This window comes from Rissa tridactyla, chromosome 2 (assembly GCF_028500815.1).
Source record: "Rissa tridactyla isolate bRisTri1 chromosome 2, bRisTri1.patW.cur.20221130, whole genome shotgun sequence".
Classification (NCBI taxonomy): Eukaryota; Metazoa; Chordata; class Aves; order Charadriiformes; family Laridae; genus Rissa; species Rissa tridactyla.
Window position 1 is genome coordinate 141,511,584 of NC_071467.1, and position 15,355 is coordinate 141,526,938.

The window sequence follows — 15,355 nt, forward strand, 5'->3', positions numbered from 1 at the left end:
TAAATGATTCTTATCTATCTTCAGAGAGTGGGCTGAAGTTATGCTGCTCGAAAAAGGAGGACAGTAACATAATAAAACTGAGTCCTTTGTTGATTCATCTTTGCAGTTTTCTGATATGTTCCAGAGGGTTTTCCAGATTATATTTTTTTTTATGCGATACCAGATTATTTTTATCACAGAATATATCTTTTAGATATGCTACTGGCTTTGAGACTGTAACATCATAAAATGACTACCGTAGCAGTGGTTGCACAGCCATGTACTAGTATGCAATATATGAATGTTTCTGTAGAAATGAACAATAATAACTATATTTTTCTGAAAACAATGGAGAAATACTTGCCTACTTAATGGACATCAAGAGTAATATTCATTCTTCATAGAAGCTTCTAGAAGATGCTTAATTTTACAAAATACCTACAGTTCAGGAAATTAGTCTTTTCCAGCTTCGGGTGCTTTCCCACTTCAGCTCAGTAGGGAGGTACCTCTGTTTCTTATTTTTGTTTTCAAGATCACTACTGAAATAATTGCTCTTTGCAGAGAATTAGCAGGTATTCCATCTTTTCCTAAAACTCCTTGAGCTATCTTTATGAAATGTCAGTGCAAATCCTGTTTCTCTCCCTGCAAAATCTTATAAAAGCTGAAATCCCTTATAGCTTTGAAACTCAAATCAAAGTTGTGTTCAGTCATCAAGGGTCATTCTTTGTCTACTGAACCTCAGCTCTCCCAGGGCTGAGACTGCATGGCTCATTCAACACCCGCTCATGCCAATGGAGAAAAGTCCATTCAAATCATTACATAGCAACATAATGACATCAGAAGATGACAGGTGCTGTAACTCATGTGCAGATTTGATACAACAGCTGGTTTAAAAATAAAGATGTACTAATATCTGATAAACTGCCTTTTAAAGTTGTTCTCAAATAGGAGTGTTAAAAGTGCAGCCACTTTTGTTTATGAGCTTTTTTTGTCAAAAATACTTGCCAAATTGCTTTAAAGAGCAATATGGAATTATCTCAGCAAAATGGTTCTAAAACAGCCTATAAAGAGGAGGATCTTGAAAGGCCAACACCTTGATTAAAAAAAAAAAAAAAAAAAACAGAAAAAAGACAAAATCACAAAATATTTCATTGCAAGCACAAAATTGAAGTTTTTTTAATGATATTGTTGGAAAAAATAGCATTTATCCACTTGCTCTAGAAAAAACAAATAGCTTTATTTAATAATGTGAAGCAAACAATTAAGAAAACACCAAAATACTGCATTGGTGTGACTTTGAATCCCTTCCTAGAGCATCAAAGGCAGGCAGCTGCTTAATATTGATTATGAGAGCTCATCAAGAAATCACGACAAAGAGATTAAGAGGAACGGGTATAATGGAGATAACTGAATTGCGTCTGTGTAGGGTATCCATAGTCGTTTTCATGGAGAAGATTTTAGAGGAGTATACTGCCCGCCTACTTCCAACTCAAGTCTCCTGTGTTTATTTTGCTAGTAAAATACAGTATTCATGGAAACACATAAAACTCTTGGGATAACTCCATGTACACATTACTCAGAAATTCTGCTGTAGTTCTTAGCAAAATGTATTTTTAGGATTATAGCTCTGGAGTGTTTGTAATTGTAGTCCTAAGAGGGGCTCAAAAGCTAGCACTAGTTATACTTTCTAAGTCTTAAGGGCAGATCCTTCAATGCTTATTGAGGAAAAGTGCTCATTGGTTTCAATGGGAATTTAGCCTCATCAGTAAGCACTGCAAAGTCAGGCCCCTAGAGAGTGCCACTTTATAAATCAATTATAATTAATTCATCAAAGAAAAAAAAAAACTAATTCTGATTCAGTTTAGAACACCCAATCTCATTTCAAATCATTAGTTACCTAATCATGAAGGAAATTAAAATATTGTTAGAATTAATCATGTGTGACTCAGCAGTCCAAGAGACCTTCAGCTAAGAGATTGAGTTAAAACTTTCCACTGATGCAATATGCTGAACAAATATGACTGGGGATTTTGTTAGATCAGATGATCGTTTGTGCATAAACTGTTGTGAGGTAAGTCTAATGTAACAGTATTGATAAGGGATGATGAAGAGAAAGCATTGCTGATAAAGAACGTGGTTATCTGCAGAAAGCAAATGCTACTTGAGATTAAAGTCCTGCTTTTCCTCTTGGGAGCTGTGTTGACACCAGGAGTGATGACAGCAATATCTGTCATACCAGTGCCATTATAAAAGTGATGGAGAAGCTGCCTCTGCTTTGCAAATGAACTTTGTTTACATAAAAAAAAAAAAGTACTAGATGATGTTTAACATAAGAACTATATTAATCCGGTAGTGGGGACCAGTCATACTGCTTTGGTCATATTACTTTGGGACTAAACAGCAGTGGTTGGAGCAGCCATGATCAGATAGGAACCTGTTGGGCTGCTTGTCCTTAAAAAGCTTTGTCCCCTTTTCAGAGAAACTAGACAAAAGTAGTAGTTTGTGATCCTATCTGTAAACGTGGCAAGAAGTCAAACACATGGGAACTTGTATCTGCTTTTCTTTTTTTTCCTTTACAATAATTCTCCATGAAGTTTCAGAAAGTCAGAATCAACCTGTTTATAAAACACAGCACAGCTGTGTAAATAAAATATCTTCCTCTAGCAATTGTGTAGGCATCAGGACAAAATGCAATGCTGCTGAATTCTGATTGTACTGCTGCAGAATCTCTGTTTGCAGCCTAACTGTAATGTTATGCTGCAAGTTCAACTGTAAATAATAAAATACCTGATGGGGAATGGGGCTGAACAAGCTTTGGAATGGTAATTTTTGCATTTCCTATCTATTCCTGTTTCAGGTACGCAGCCATTCTACAGCACTGGGAGAGATTCTTGTATATAATGTATTGCGTTTATTTTGAATGAATTCAGCAGGTAATACTTCAATTACATTTTAATATTCACATCTTACTGAAGAGAATAGGATTTGTTCTTTCCTTTTATGCTGATGCTGAATTGGATAGTTTTCCATAAAAGAGAAACAAGAATGTGACATCATGCCTAAAACCCAAGTTTACTGCACAGTAGTTTGTATATTCAAACATGAGAAAGAGATGTGCCTCGAATCTGTAATTACTAAAACTGCTGCACTTGTGGGTTGCTCTGTTTTCTTTTACTGCTCATGGAATGACAGCATCGTAGTTACAGTTCCATCGAATACACATAATTAATTTTCTAGGACAAATAAGACAATAAAGCCTTCCTAGGATTGTGTGCTTTCTTAATTAATTACAGTTGCTTCTGCTAGTTCGTTTTAGTTTATTTGGTATCAGGAACAACAACAGAACCACAGAAAGTGTCCGTGCAATAGCAGTGCCATGGATTTCTCTATGCCCGTTATTAATATGGTTTCATGGGTAATATCAGAAGCCTCTGATATTTTTCTTTTGAAAATAAAGTGTAGGGTATAGCAAACAGTAATGAACAATGTGCCAAGAAGAATCCCATTCTTCAGCATTTCTGCCTGTGCTTAGAAAGTTAGATGAGGCCCTCACAAAGATGTTTTGAAAGCATGTTCAGACATACTCCGCACAGTATCTGAATTGTTAGTTGTGCCTTACATTTTACCAAGGAGTTCTCAGTTCAGATCTTCATGATAACAAATTGCTGGCTTTGCCATCAGAAGCAGCTTAACTCTGAATCTGAAGCAACACTGCTCAGAGGACACAGCAGCAGCTGCTGTACAGGCAAATAGCAGGTACATGAGACAAACTCTTTCAGCTGGGCTTTTCATCCCAAAATTCTGTTCCTGGAAAACAGGTCGTATATTATTATATTATTTTCAGTATTATTATATTCAGAGATAGTCTTCCCAGGAATCTCAGGCCATTTATAAAACCTTTTGCAACTCAGAAATTCGTATGTGTATCACATGCAGGAGATACGTGACCTAGATTCAAATCTTTCTCTCCTGGGGTCAAGTAGACCTATAGATCACTGGACCTTTATCCTTCTCCTGACAGCATTAGTTGGACTGCAGAGCCTTGTTCTGGAAAAAACTGCCTGAGCTACTTGGCGTAGATCAGAACAAATTGAAAAGCAGAACTTGGGATGAGCAGACTCTACTGAAGTCAGAGAAAAGAAACCTGCTGATGTCAGTTAGCTTCAAATCAGGTTTGAACACTTCCAGAATAAAGCCAAATAACAACTTTCACTTATGTCAGGAAACAGCTTACAAAGTATAAAAACTTAGTGGACAATAGTTAAAATAGTATTTGACTAAACACCCGTGATTTAGTGAACTTTTGTTGTAGATGAGTTGGAAGGACATATTCTAATACTACATCACATATAGATTGCAAGCTACATATTTAGTTTAAAAGGACACTGAAAGTTTTCCTGAATCATAAATTGATCATGGACTCTCTGAGTCACTGAAACAAGTAATTTGTCCATGATGACTTTAGTGAAAAGTGGTGAATTTACCCCCAAAAACTGTGTGCTTGGAAAAATAGTTTGATTCTCTGCCGCAACTTGTTTTTAGAAAGATTTATCATGAAGCTTGAATTCCTCTAGTACTTGTGTTACACTCCAGTGAATGCTGTGGGCCTTCTTGTGTGAGCAAATATTATTTCAGTGAGTAACGGCTGCAAAGACTAAGCCATCTGGCAGCAACTGACTTCCTTTTGCTTCTTACTGCTTCAGTTGCCTTATTGTGGGAGCTAAATGAGATATTATAATTAGGGACCCACCAACACTGTCTTCATTTTTAGAGCTCAAGTTCTGAACACACTTTTCTGACCAATCTCCCAGTACTGTTTGTGGGAATGTTATTTATGTCAGGATTAAGGCCCATATTTGACTGTTAATTTCATGGCACTGTTGCACAGCCTGATAATAGGGAAGCTCATAAAATAAGGATGCACGTAGCTCTGTGACTAAACTCTGAAATGCATGTGAAAATTGTTTTTTCTTTTTATAATTACAGCTGGCATTTCAGTACCCTCTGCCAGCCCTCAATTTCCTTCATCCACATACCCCTTATTTATTCCTGATATTGGCACAAAAATGGATTTTTTCACTTCCCAACATGTTTGTGGAAAAGATCTTCCTAATTTGTAGCTGGTCCTGACATGATTGCTGAAACTAGACAACTGATACATATCCGCATAACTGCTTATATATAACACACATATAACAGACTTGCATTCTGATTTATGTTTGCAGGGGATACAGGTGTAGATCTGTGTTTTCCTTCTGTCTAAACAAATGGATAAGAATGGTCTCTTTTTAATGCATTATGAAAAACAGCAGTAATAGTTGTTTTTCCTACGAGCTACATTTTACAGCTATAGGAATTACTCATTCCTCTGAAAAGCCCACATTTTTTATCTTTGCTAATGGCACATACCAAACCTATCCCTCCATTTCTTGCATCCACCACAGTGAGAGACCTGTCAGTTCTTGTACTGCTGTCTGTGTTTATTTCAGCAAGTAATTTGGTACAACAGGAGCCAATCAGTAGATCCAAGTAGCTGGTGCCTATGTTTGTCACATCTTCATTATGCACATTTTGGGGTTTTTACTCCTGCCTAAGGTTATTGTGATCCCTTGACCAAAACTGATCCCTCTGCTCCTACATTTGGTCCTCAAGACTGGCAGCAAGTAGGGAAGAGCAGGGTGGAGAGTTGGTGTGAAGCAGTGAGTGGAAGGAGGCTCCTAGAGGGATATCGCGCTCTCATGTCGATTTTTAGCATGCACGGAGAGTGGGCCAAGAGCCTCCTGCTGCTCCAAGAGCCCTGGGGTGGCAGATGAGGCCTGAGCACAGGAGAGATGGTGACCCTGCTCCTACCCCCGACTACCGGTCCAAACTGAGGAACAGCAGAGCTTATGTGTTGTAGGGACTGTGTGCAACACTCTGGGCTGGCCCTCCATGGCCACGATGCAACCAGCTATCTGGTATTCCTGTCTGTCCAGAAGTTTTTCTCCAGCCCTCTACCCCTGCGTGCTGAACGATATGTCTTTTTCTGGATTATGGCTCCTTCAGACTATATGGCATGTCAGCAGAAGTGAATGGCTTTCCTCTCCCTCCTGCAGGACCCACCACCCATTCCTGATCCCTTACCTGAAGGGTACCCTCCAAAGCCAGGAATGAAAGCAGTTCTGTACTTGACACCCTTCCCACAAACTCCTGGCCCCTCATGCTGGAGCGACTACAGGATATCACGGAATCACAGAATCACGGAATCTTCAGAGTTGGAAGGGACCTCTAGAGATCATCTAGTCCAACTCCCCTGCTAGAGCAGGGTTGCCTAAAGCACATCCCTCAGGGCTGCATCCAGGCGGGTCTTGAAAATCTCCAGAGAAGGGGACTCCACAACCTCCCTGGGCAGCCTGTTCCAGTGCTCTGTCACCCTCACTGTAAAGAAGTTTTTCCGTGTATTTGAACGGAACTTCCTGTGTTCTAGCTTGTGCCCATTGCCCCTTGTCCTGTCGCTGGGAACCATTGAAAAGAGCCTGGCTCCGTCCTCCTTAAACCCACCCTTTAGGTACTTGTAAACATTAATCAGGTCCCCCCTCAACCTTCTCTTCTCCAGGCTAAAGAGTCCCAGCTCTTTCAGCCTTTCCTCATAAGGGAGGTGCTCCAGTCCCACAATCATCTTGGTTGCCCTTCGCTGGACTCGCTCCAGTAGTTCCCTGTCCCTCTTGAACTGGGGAGCCCAGAACTGGACACAGTACTCCAGTTGCGGCCTCACCAGCGCAGAGTAGAGGGGAAGAATGACCTCCCTCGACCTACTGGCCACAGTCTTCCCTATGCAGCCCAGGATGCCATTGGCCTTCTTGGCGACAAGGGCACACTGCTGGCTCATGGATAATTTGCTGTCTACCCGGACCCCCAGGTCCTTCTCCTCAGAGCTGCTTCCCAGCATGTCCGCCCCTAACCTATACTGGTGTTTGGCATTCTTCCTTCCCAGGTGCAGGACCCTACACTTGCTTTTGTTGAACCTCATTTGGTTCTCCTCTGCCCAGCTCTCCAGCCTGTCCAGGTCATGCTGGATGGCAGCACGGCCCTCTGGAGTGTCGGCCACCCCTCCCAGCTTGGTATCATCAGCAAACTTGCTGAGGATACACTCTGTCCCCTCATCTAGGTCATTAATGAATATATTGAACAAAATTGGTCCAAGTATTGACCCCTGAGGGACACCACTCGTTACAGGCCTCCAACTGGACTCTGTGCCGCTGATCACAACCCTCTGGGTTCTGTCACTCAGCCAGCTCTCGATCCACCTCACTGTCACCTCATCTAGCCCATACTTCCTCAGCTTCCTAATGAGGATGTTATGGGAGACAGTGTCAAAAGCCTTGCTAAGGTCAAGGTAGATGACATCTACGGCTCTCCCCTCATCCAGCCAACCTGTTATAACATCATAGAAAGCTATCAGATTGGTCAGGCATGATTTGCCCTTGGTAAATCCATGCTGACCACTTCCAATAACTTCCTGTTCCTCTATGTGTTTGGAGACGACATCCAGAATGAGTCGCTCCATTACCTTCCCAGGGACAGAGGTGAGACTAACCGGCCTGTAGTTCCCTGGGTCCTCCTTCTTGCCTTTTTTGAAGATTGGAGTGACGTTAGCCTTCCTCCAGTCCTCAGGCACCTCTCCTGTTCCCCATGACTTTTCAAAGACGATGGAGAGTGGTCTAGCGATAACATCTGCCAGCTCTCTCAGCACTCGCGGGTGCATCCCGTCAGGGCCCATGGATTTATGAATGTCCAGCTTGGCCAAGTGGTCTCTGACCCGGTCCTCCTCAACTAAGGGAAAATCTTCCTCTCTCCAGACCTTCCCCCTTGCCTCCAGGGTATGGGATGTGTGAGGGACGGCTTTATCAGTGAAGACCGAAGAAAAGAAGGCATTCAGTAACTCTGCCTTCTCTGTGTCTTCCACCACTAGGGCACCCGTCTCATTCATCAGTGGACCTATATTTTCCCTAGTTTTCCTTTTTCTGTTGATATACTGCAAAAATCTCTTCTTGTTATCTTTAACTGCAGTGGCCAAGCTGAGTTCTGATTGAGCTTTGGCCCTTCTAATCTTCCCCCTGCATAGCTTTGTTATATCTTGATAATCCTCATAAGTTGCTAAGCCCCTTTTCCAGAGAATGTAAGCCTTCCTTTTTTTCCTGAGGTCCAGCCAAAGCTCTCTATTTAGCCAGGCTGGCCTTCTTCCCCGTCGGCTCGTCTTTCGGGACATGGGGATGGCCTTCACCTGTGCTTCTGAGAGCACCTGCTTGAAGTATGAAGGTCTCCCACAGGGTGGGAGACCTCAGGAACAGAACTGCAGGAGCACTGCTCACCTTCCGCACTGGTCACAGTAGTTTTCATTGCATGAGATGGGGAGGGGTAGGGAGAGGCGCAAGGAAAATTTGTCACTTTACCACAGCTCCTACAGAATGTATGAGAAAAACTTCTCTGATCATCTCATTGGTCAGGCAGGGATGGGATCCACACGGTTACTCTGTGTATTGACGCTGTCCCCGTACAGCCAGGCTATAGAGCACCATGTTGAAGGGAAGGAAAATGCCATGAAGCACAAGCCTCTGTACGGGACTCTAGCAGGGTTGTGTTATGGCATGCTGCCTGCACAGTCAGTCGCTGGCACACAGCTAGGCACGTGTACAGGCTGGGACTGGGAGGGGAGCTTCTGCTGTAGCTAGCTGTCACATAGAGGAGTTCACCCACAGCTCATAACCACAGACTATTTTTAAAGGCAAAGCAGTCTTTATAACACGCATCATCTCTTCTCAATCATGACCCAAGTGCCAGAAACCTCATGTAATTCCCATTCCACTATAATGACCTGCACAGAAAAACATACTGACCCAGATTGGACTCCAGAGCTCTGACACAGAGATTTGCTGAGGCAAAAGCACTAGAAGCAAGCCAGAGAGGTACTTCTGTTTGTGCCTTTGTAATGATCTTCTGTGGGATCGATGGGCAGGATTCCAGAGTGGCACTGGGGATTGTGCTCACAGCTATATTGTCCCGTATCCCAGAGCACAGAAGTTCAGTTGGGCAACAGAATCAATGATAGTTCTCACCAGGAGACCTGTTCAAGCTCTCCAGAACATGGACGTTCCTGCCATGCTGTCCCCAAAAAGTGGTTGTTGCCCTTGCTCTTCAAGAACGATTTTCATCCTTTCAGATTTAAGGTTGTTGGGCTCATCAGTCTTCTTCATGCATCAATTGATGCAATCTTCTGAGACTCCCAGTATGTAGCCGCTACTGGAGAAACTTTCATGGGACAACGTAATTTGCACTTTGCTGGATCTTCTGGAATTTTGCACTTCACCATTGCAAAAGACATAAAGACCAAATGAAAAAGCAAAAAAAAACCCCAAGATTGTCCGGGAAGGGATCAGAAAGGGTGGATGGACAGCAATTGATGTAGGGAATTTAAATAAGGATTCCAAGCCAGGACTGGAGAAGATGGCAGAGGAAGGAGTGACAGAGATTCAGAGTCAGGCGCTGATAAATATGGCAGCAGATATACAGCATTTGTTTCATTTTATAGCACCTGAAGGACCTCAGGTTGTGGCAGAAACACTTGATGGTTTAAGAGCTTTTTCATGTCATGCATATGCGGTAGAAATTTGTGACAGTGCAGCCCAGTCGTTGGACTGGACCTTTAGATCCTCCTCAGGGGCAGACATGCCTTTCATTTACATTTAGAGCACAACTTCTGGTATAGTTTTCTCCTAACGGAGGAAACCAAGCAGTTCTGCCAATAAAACTGGCATGCGCTAAGTGGAAATATTCAATGGCTTTGTTTCAAGACCGTTTTACTGCTCTAAACTGAAACACTAATGCAGATTTGGCCAGTGAGTCCCTAAACTGAATTTTTGTGCTGTTGGTGTGGATCTCTGCTCCTCTTTCCTTTTTTTTTTTTTTTCAGTTCTGCGCAGTCTTCAATGTATTATCCTTTTCACAGCTATTTTTCTAGTCTCCTGGTATCCCTGTCTGCTCTTGTTGGAACACTAGCTCTTCTTCACCCTTCTCATCGATCTTCTGTTTCTTCCTTTTTCTCATCTTTGTCTTCTGGAGCAACAAACCCATTCTGGAAGTTTTTATTATCTATTTCTTTCTCAATGCCTGTCTTTTCTTCCTCATGATAGCGTTCAGCCATGCTCTTCAGGTACTGTTCTTTGATGAACCTTCCTCCCTTCATCCTGTCCTCACATCTTGCCTGAACTCCATCATGATTTCCAGCTGCATCTCTAGCGCTCAGGCACTTTTTTTCCTGTGGGTTCTCTCAGGGAACACTTCATACATAAATAGCTCCTTTCAAGTACCCACTTGATGGTTGAGTACATCCTGCAGCTTCTGCATTCAACCATCTGCAATTATTTGGTCTCATCTGCTGCTGCCTTAGCTGACATTATCTTTTCTTCCCTGTCTCTATCTTTTAAAGAAAAGAACAAATGTGAAACACGTCTCTCTGCTGCCCTCTCTTTAAGGGGTTCCTACCTTCAATGTCTGCTTGCTGTTTTAAACATTTCATGTAGGACAGCCTGGCCCCCTCATTTAGACCCAGCAATTAACTGCTTGCTTGCTATGTTCAAACAGTGTGATTATTATTTTTTTTTTTTAATCTTTTACCTGTAAGGTCTTGTTTCTGCTTGCAACACACAACTCAGAGCACTCTGCGGACAAGATCCAGAGCACACACCCTGCAATCTGCAGCTGAACAAGCCGTGAGGACAGTTCTTTTTTCACCACAGACAAGACTGCCTGTTGACACTTTTGCATTTGATATTTTTATTGTACACTTGTGTGGTTGAATGAGCTGCCTCATTGCAAAGTTGTGGAGAAGCTAGCTATTATTGCTGGATCTGCCTCTTTTCTCATGGGTAAATAATATAAGTAACATCACAGTGAAGAAAGTGATAACCTTGGACAGAATTCTGTTCACATGGCCAACAATGGATGTTTTCACCTTGAATTCAGTAACAAAAAACTTAAAAAAATATTTTTATTGCCTAGATGTCATGATGTCTGTCAGATTTGCATCGGGAAAAGACTTGTCTTTTTATTCCCCAGATGTTGATTTTCAGGTGACATATATTGTCTACATAAAAAACATCTGCTAATATTAGCAGGTTTTACTACCTTAAAAATATGCCAAAATTCCTAAGGACACATTCTTAAGTTCTTTCAAACCACTCTTTAAGTGTTTAGGTTTGATAAATTGGGTTAGTGGTTTAAAATTCATGTTTTGTGATATGGGAATACAGCTCATTTTCTTCGGGAAAATGAGAAAATTAAGTCTTCTCTTTGGAGACTTCCCTAGTTATAACATGGGTGTGATGATGTTCACCCTTTAATAATGCATATAATTTATTTCAACATGACTGTGACAGCTGAGATATCCAAACTGACAATTCATAATGCATCAACTTCATTAGCACTTCCAGTCCTCTTTGTGAAGATGAACAGTTCAGCTGAGTCTTGGAACAATAGGGTGATTCTAATTCAAACTGCATGACCCAAAAGAAACCAGAAGAATGCTGAATTATTTAAGTAAAGCCTGCAAAATTATATTGTAAAACTTTAGCTTTAAAGCAACCAGGACTCACAGAATCACAGAGTCACAGCCTCGTTGAGGTTGGAGACTTCAGAAGGTTGACAGTCCAACATCTTACTTGAAGTAGTGTCAGCTAGAAGATCAAACCAGGTTGCTCAGGGGTTTATTCAGTTGAGTCTTGAAAATCTGCAAGGGTGGAGATTGTACAACCTCCCTGGGCAACCTGCTCCAATGTTTGACTGTCCTCACGGTGAAAAAGTTTTTCTTATATCCTGTCAGAAACTCTTTTGTTTCAATTTATGTTCTTTGTTTCTTGTCCTCCCATCATCTTGGTGGCTCTCTGATGAATTTGCTTCTGTTCCTAAACACCTTTTTGTTCAGTTGGGAACCTAAAATTGTATGCAGTATTCCGGGTGTGATCTAACAAGTGCCAAATAAAGAGTGCTAATCACTTCCCTGAATCATCTGTCTGTGTGCTTCTAACAACCCAAGATACTGTTGGCTGTCTTGGCTGCCGGAGAACACTGCTGGCTCATGTTCAGCTTGCTGTCTGTCAAGACCTCTAGGTGTGGGACTTGGCATAGATTCTTGACAAGTTTCATAATTTTCCTGTCAGGCTGTTCCTCCAGCCTGTCTAGGTCACTCTGAATGACAGATCTGCCCTCGAGTCTGTTCCTCCCAATTTGGTTTCATCTGCAAGTTTGATGGGAGTGCACTCCATCACCTCCTCCAGGTCATTGTTAAAGGTGTTGAAGAGGACAGGTCCCAGTACAGAGCCATGCAGTAGTCTACTTGTTACAGGCATCCAGGTAGCGTATGACCCATCAGCTGCTAACCTCTGAACCAGACCATCCAAGCAGGTTTTTTGCCAATCTAACTGTCTTCTCATCCAGGCCATAAAGTTCTAACCTGGATACTAGAGACAGTGTGGAAAACCTTGATAATGAAAAGTCATGCTTAAAACAAGACCGTGGGATGAACAGTCAGCCTTCTTGTTGGGGTCTACTGCAGGCAGGCACTGCTTCCCGGTGGGGATCTGCAGTTGGGATGCTTTCTTTATACGTAGATGTCTGCTCACTTTTTTTTCCCCCTCCTCTATCCAAGAACTGATCAGGGCCAACACCCTTTGAAATGTTGAGAATTCCTCTATTTGTGTGTGATTGCTACACTGTAAAGGATCCAGGCTTTCTACTGGCCTCTTCTTGTAAAGACTTGTGGCTGCAGTATTGCAGTACAGTGTCATACCCCCCATTTGGTAAGCTCTGTGGTGACAGTGATAAAGGTGCATTCCTGGTCTGATGTTGAGGCTGGACTTCCATGCAGAGAAGAACGCAAGCATCAAAGGTGAGCCTTCATGCATCCAACTTGGGGGCAATAAAACCAAGTCCTGGATTTTAGTTTGTGCACATTTTCTGTTTTACTCTTTTGAGCAGTCCATATAAACTGTAGGAATTATCTAGGATTCTGGAATAGCAAAGTACGTGACCTCACTACTAAATCTTGGACATGGCGGCATGTTCCTGTAGGAATAATACAGAGCGCAACAGGCTGGAACAGGCTACAAACTAAGAAACTATGTGTTTAGGTTTCACTGGGCAAAAAAGGAGGAAATTGAACGTGATTTTCCTATTTCTCTTCCCCCTAAAACTGCATAGTTATTCCTGAACTGCCTGCTGAAAACGGCTTTGGGCCCAAACTATCCCCTGTCATCTCCACCAAGACGGTCTCAAAGACAGCGTTAGTTGACATGGGTCAAAATCATACCAGGATACCTTCAAACAGATAAGAGGAAGGATGGTTGCAAACCAGTGCTTGCACCATACCTTGATGCTATTTTAATGTTGATTGGGCTTAGGACTCTGGAAACCATGCAATCTGACAAATGTTCACCTACCTTTGTAAATGTATAATGTTTATTTATTATTTGATATTTGGTTTTACAACTGTGTGTCTTTCCATCAGTGTTATAGGTTATAGATACACATACGTCAAGGGATATGCATAGTGGCTAAAATACAATTATGTGAAGATTCATGAAAGATGTGAAGTGCTAAGTCTTAAGCTAAAGCAAAAATTGTTTTGTAATAGTTTTGTCTGCTTGCAAAGCCAAACATTTTATCATTATGAAATTCCATAGAACATTGTCAGTAAAAATAACGCACACAGAACATTAGGACAGCAGGACAGCAGATTGTCTTTCCGTATTTCATCCTTCCTAAATGTTGTTGGATGAAATAATTGCTAATAATTGTTACAGCTTCTGTTTTTGCGGACACAGCTGGCAATTTAATGTTGCTACAATTAAAGATTTTTAAGCTTAGAGCTGTGATATTGTTTAAAACTTTGCAGCTGCTGTGCAGTGTCATAATTGGGCTTCCTTCCACCTGCCTGCCCCTCACCATGTAAAAAATTCACAATTTAGTACCTTATGCCAGGAAGAACAATATTTTTCTTTCTTTAAATTAATAACAGAATAAAAAACATTTCATTGATTCTCTCTATATTCTTGTGGTTTTAGACATTCCTTAATGCCTGATCACTGAGAGTTTTATAACATTAAATAAAATCTGCCTTTATATGCTAGCTAGTTGCAAACATTGCATTATTCACCTGGTTTATTTTAGCCTAGACACGCTGCATAACATGTGGCCTTCTAAAGCATCCACAGAACTGAGAACTTAATAACTGCCTGCCACCTCTGAAGACAGAAAATTATTTCCCATTTATTTTAGAACCATGTAAGACTTCGTGGTTTAATCCTTGTCAATCCATTTGAGTCCTTTGCTTGCTCAGTCATCTTCATGACTGTAGTTGTTTCACCATGAGGATGGGATTTAAATGATTTCAACCCTTAGAGACTGGCACCAAATCACTGAATACCATGACATACTTGTGTCATTGGAAACTTAAAAAAAATTATTTCAGATACTTTAAAGAGGAAGTCCTGCAAATTAGAAGTAAAGGTGCCACATGTGTATGAACTATATTATCCTAAGTACAATGGAGTTAGTTAATTGCATTCAATTGAATGATTTTGAGAGATGGAAACTTGATATTCTGGTAGACTTTTAATGTCATTTATAAGCTGCTACTACTGCTAAGGGACAGTCTCACAGTCTGTTGTTTTCATCTGTCCTTTATCAAGGGACAACAAAGATAAACAAAAGATGATGTCATGGCTGTGCATTCAGCCATCACAAAGCTGCTCTGCTACAGTTGTTGTCACAATATGGGACAGAAAGAAAAAGTACACCACCACTTGTAGGCTAAACGCCTGCTCCTGGCAGGGACTTGCACAGCAGTGCAGTCTCCTCCGGCAGCGTGTGAGATGGAGCTGACCATGATGCTAGTCAGGAAAGCCAGAGCCCTGTCAAGTCGTCTGAGCCACCTGTCGCTATAGACCCATGCTTTCATGGGACACTCCATAACCATAATGAGACATACATATCCTCTTACTAGTTACCTTTTTCTTAGTAAACTTCTAGAGCTGCTACTTTAAACTTTTAGTTTCATTTTTTTTCACAGGGGTAGTCAACGTTATCCCAATACATTATTCTAAGGATATCTCTTTTCACTGTCAGACCCTTTGTATACAGAGTGAATACTGTGTCCAGTTTTGGGTCCCTCACTACAGGAAAGACATTGAGATTCTGGGGTGAGTCCAGAGAAGGACAGTAAAATTGGTGAGGGGTTTAAAGCACAAATGTTATGAGAAGCGGCTGAGGGAGCTGGGGTTGTTTAGCGTGGAGAAAAGGAGGCTGAGGGGAGACCTTATCGCTCTCTACAGCTACCTGAAAG

The 15,355-nt window shown here is 41.7% G+C and overlaps 1 protein-coding gene across 2 annotated transcripts in view; it reads left to right on the top strand.

Moving 5' to 3' along the window:
- Window positions 1-15,355, top strand: part of CALCR (calcitonin receptor) — a 180,526-nt gene that overhangs the window by 32,321 nt on the left and 132,850 nt on the right. Inside the window, exon 1 of one of the 2 annotated variants that reach the window (XM_054193185.1) lies at window positions 2,844-2,912. The exons of the other annotated variant lie outside the window; for it this stretch is intronic. The gene's annotated coding sequence lies outside the window, so the exon portion shown is untranslated. Of the gene's footprint in view, window positions 1-2,843; window positions 2,913-15,355 lie in introns of those variants that run through there. 2 annotated transcript variants of the gene reach the window in all.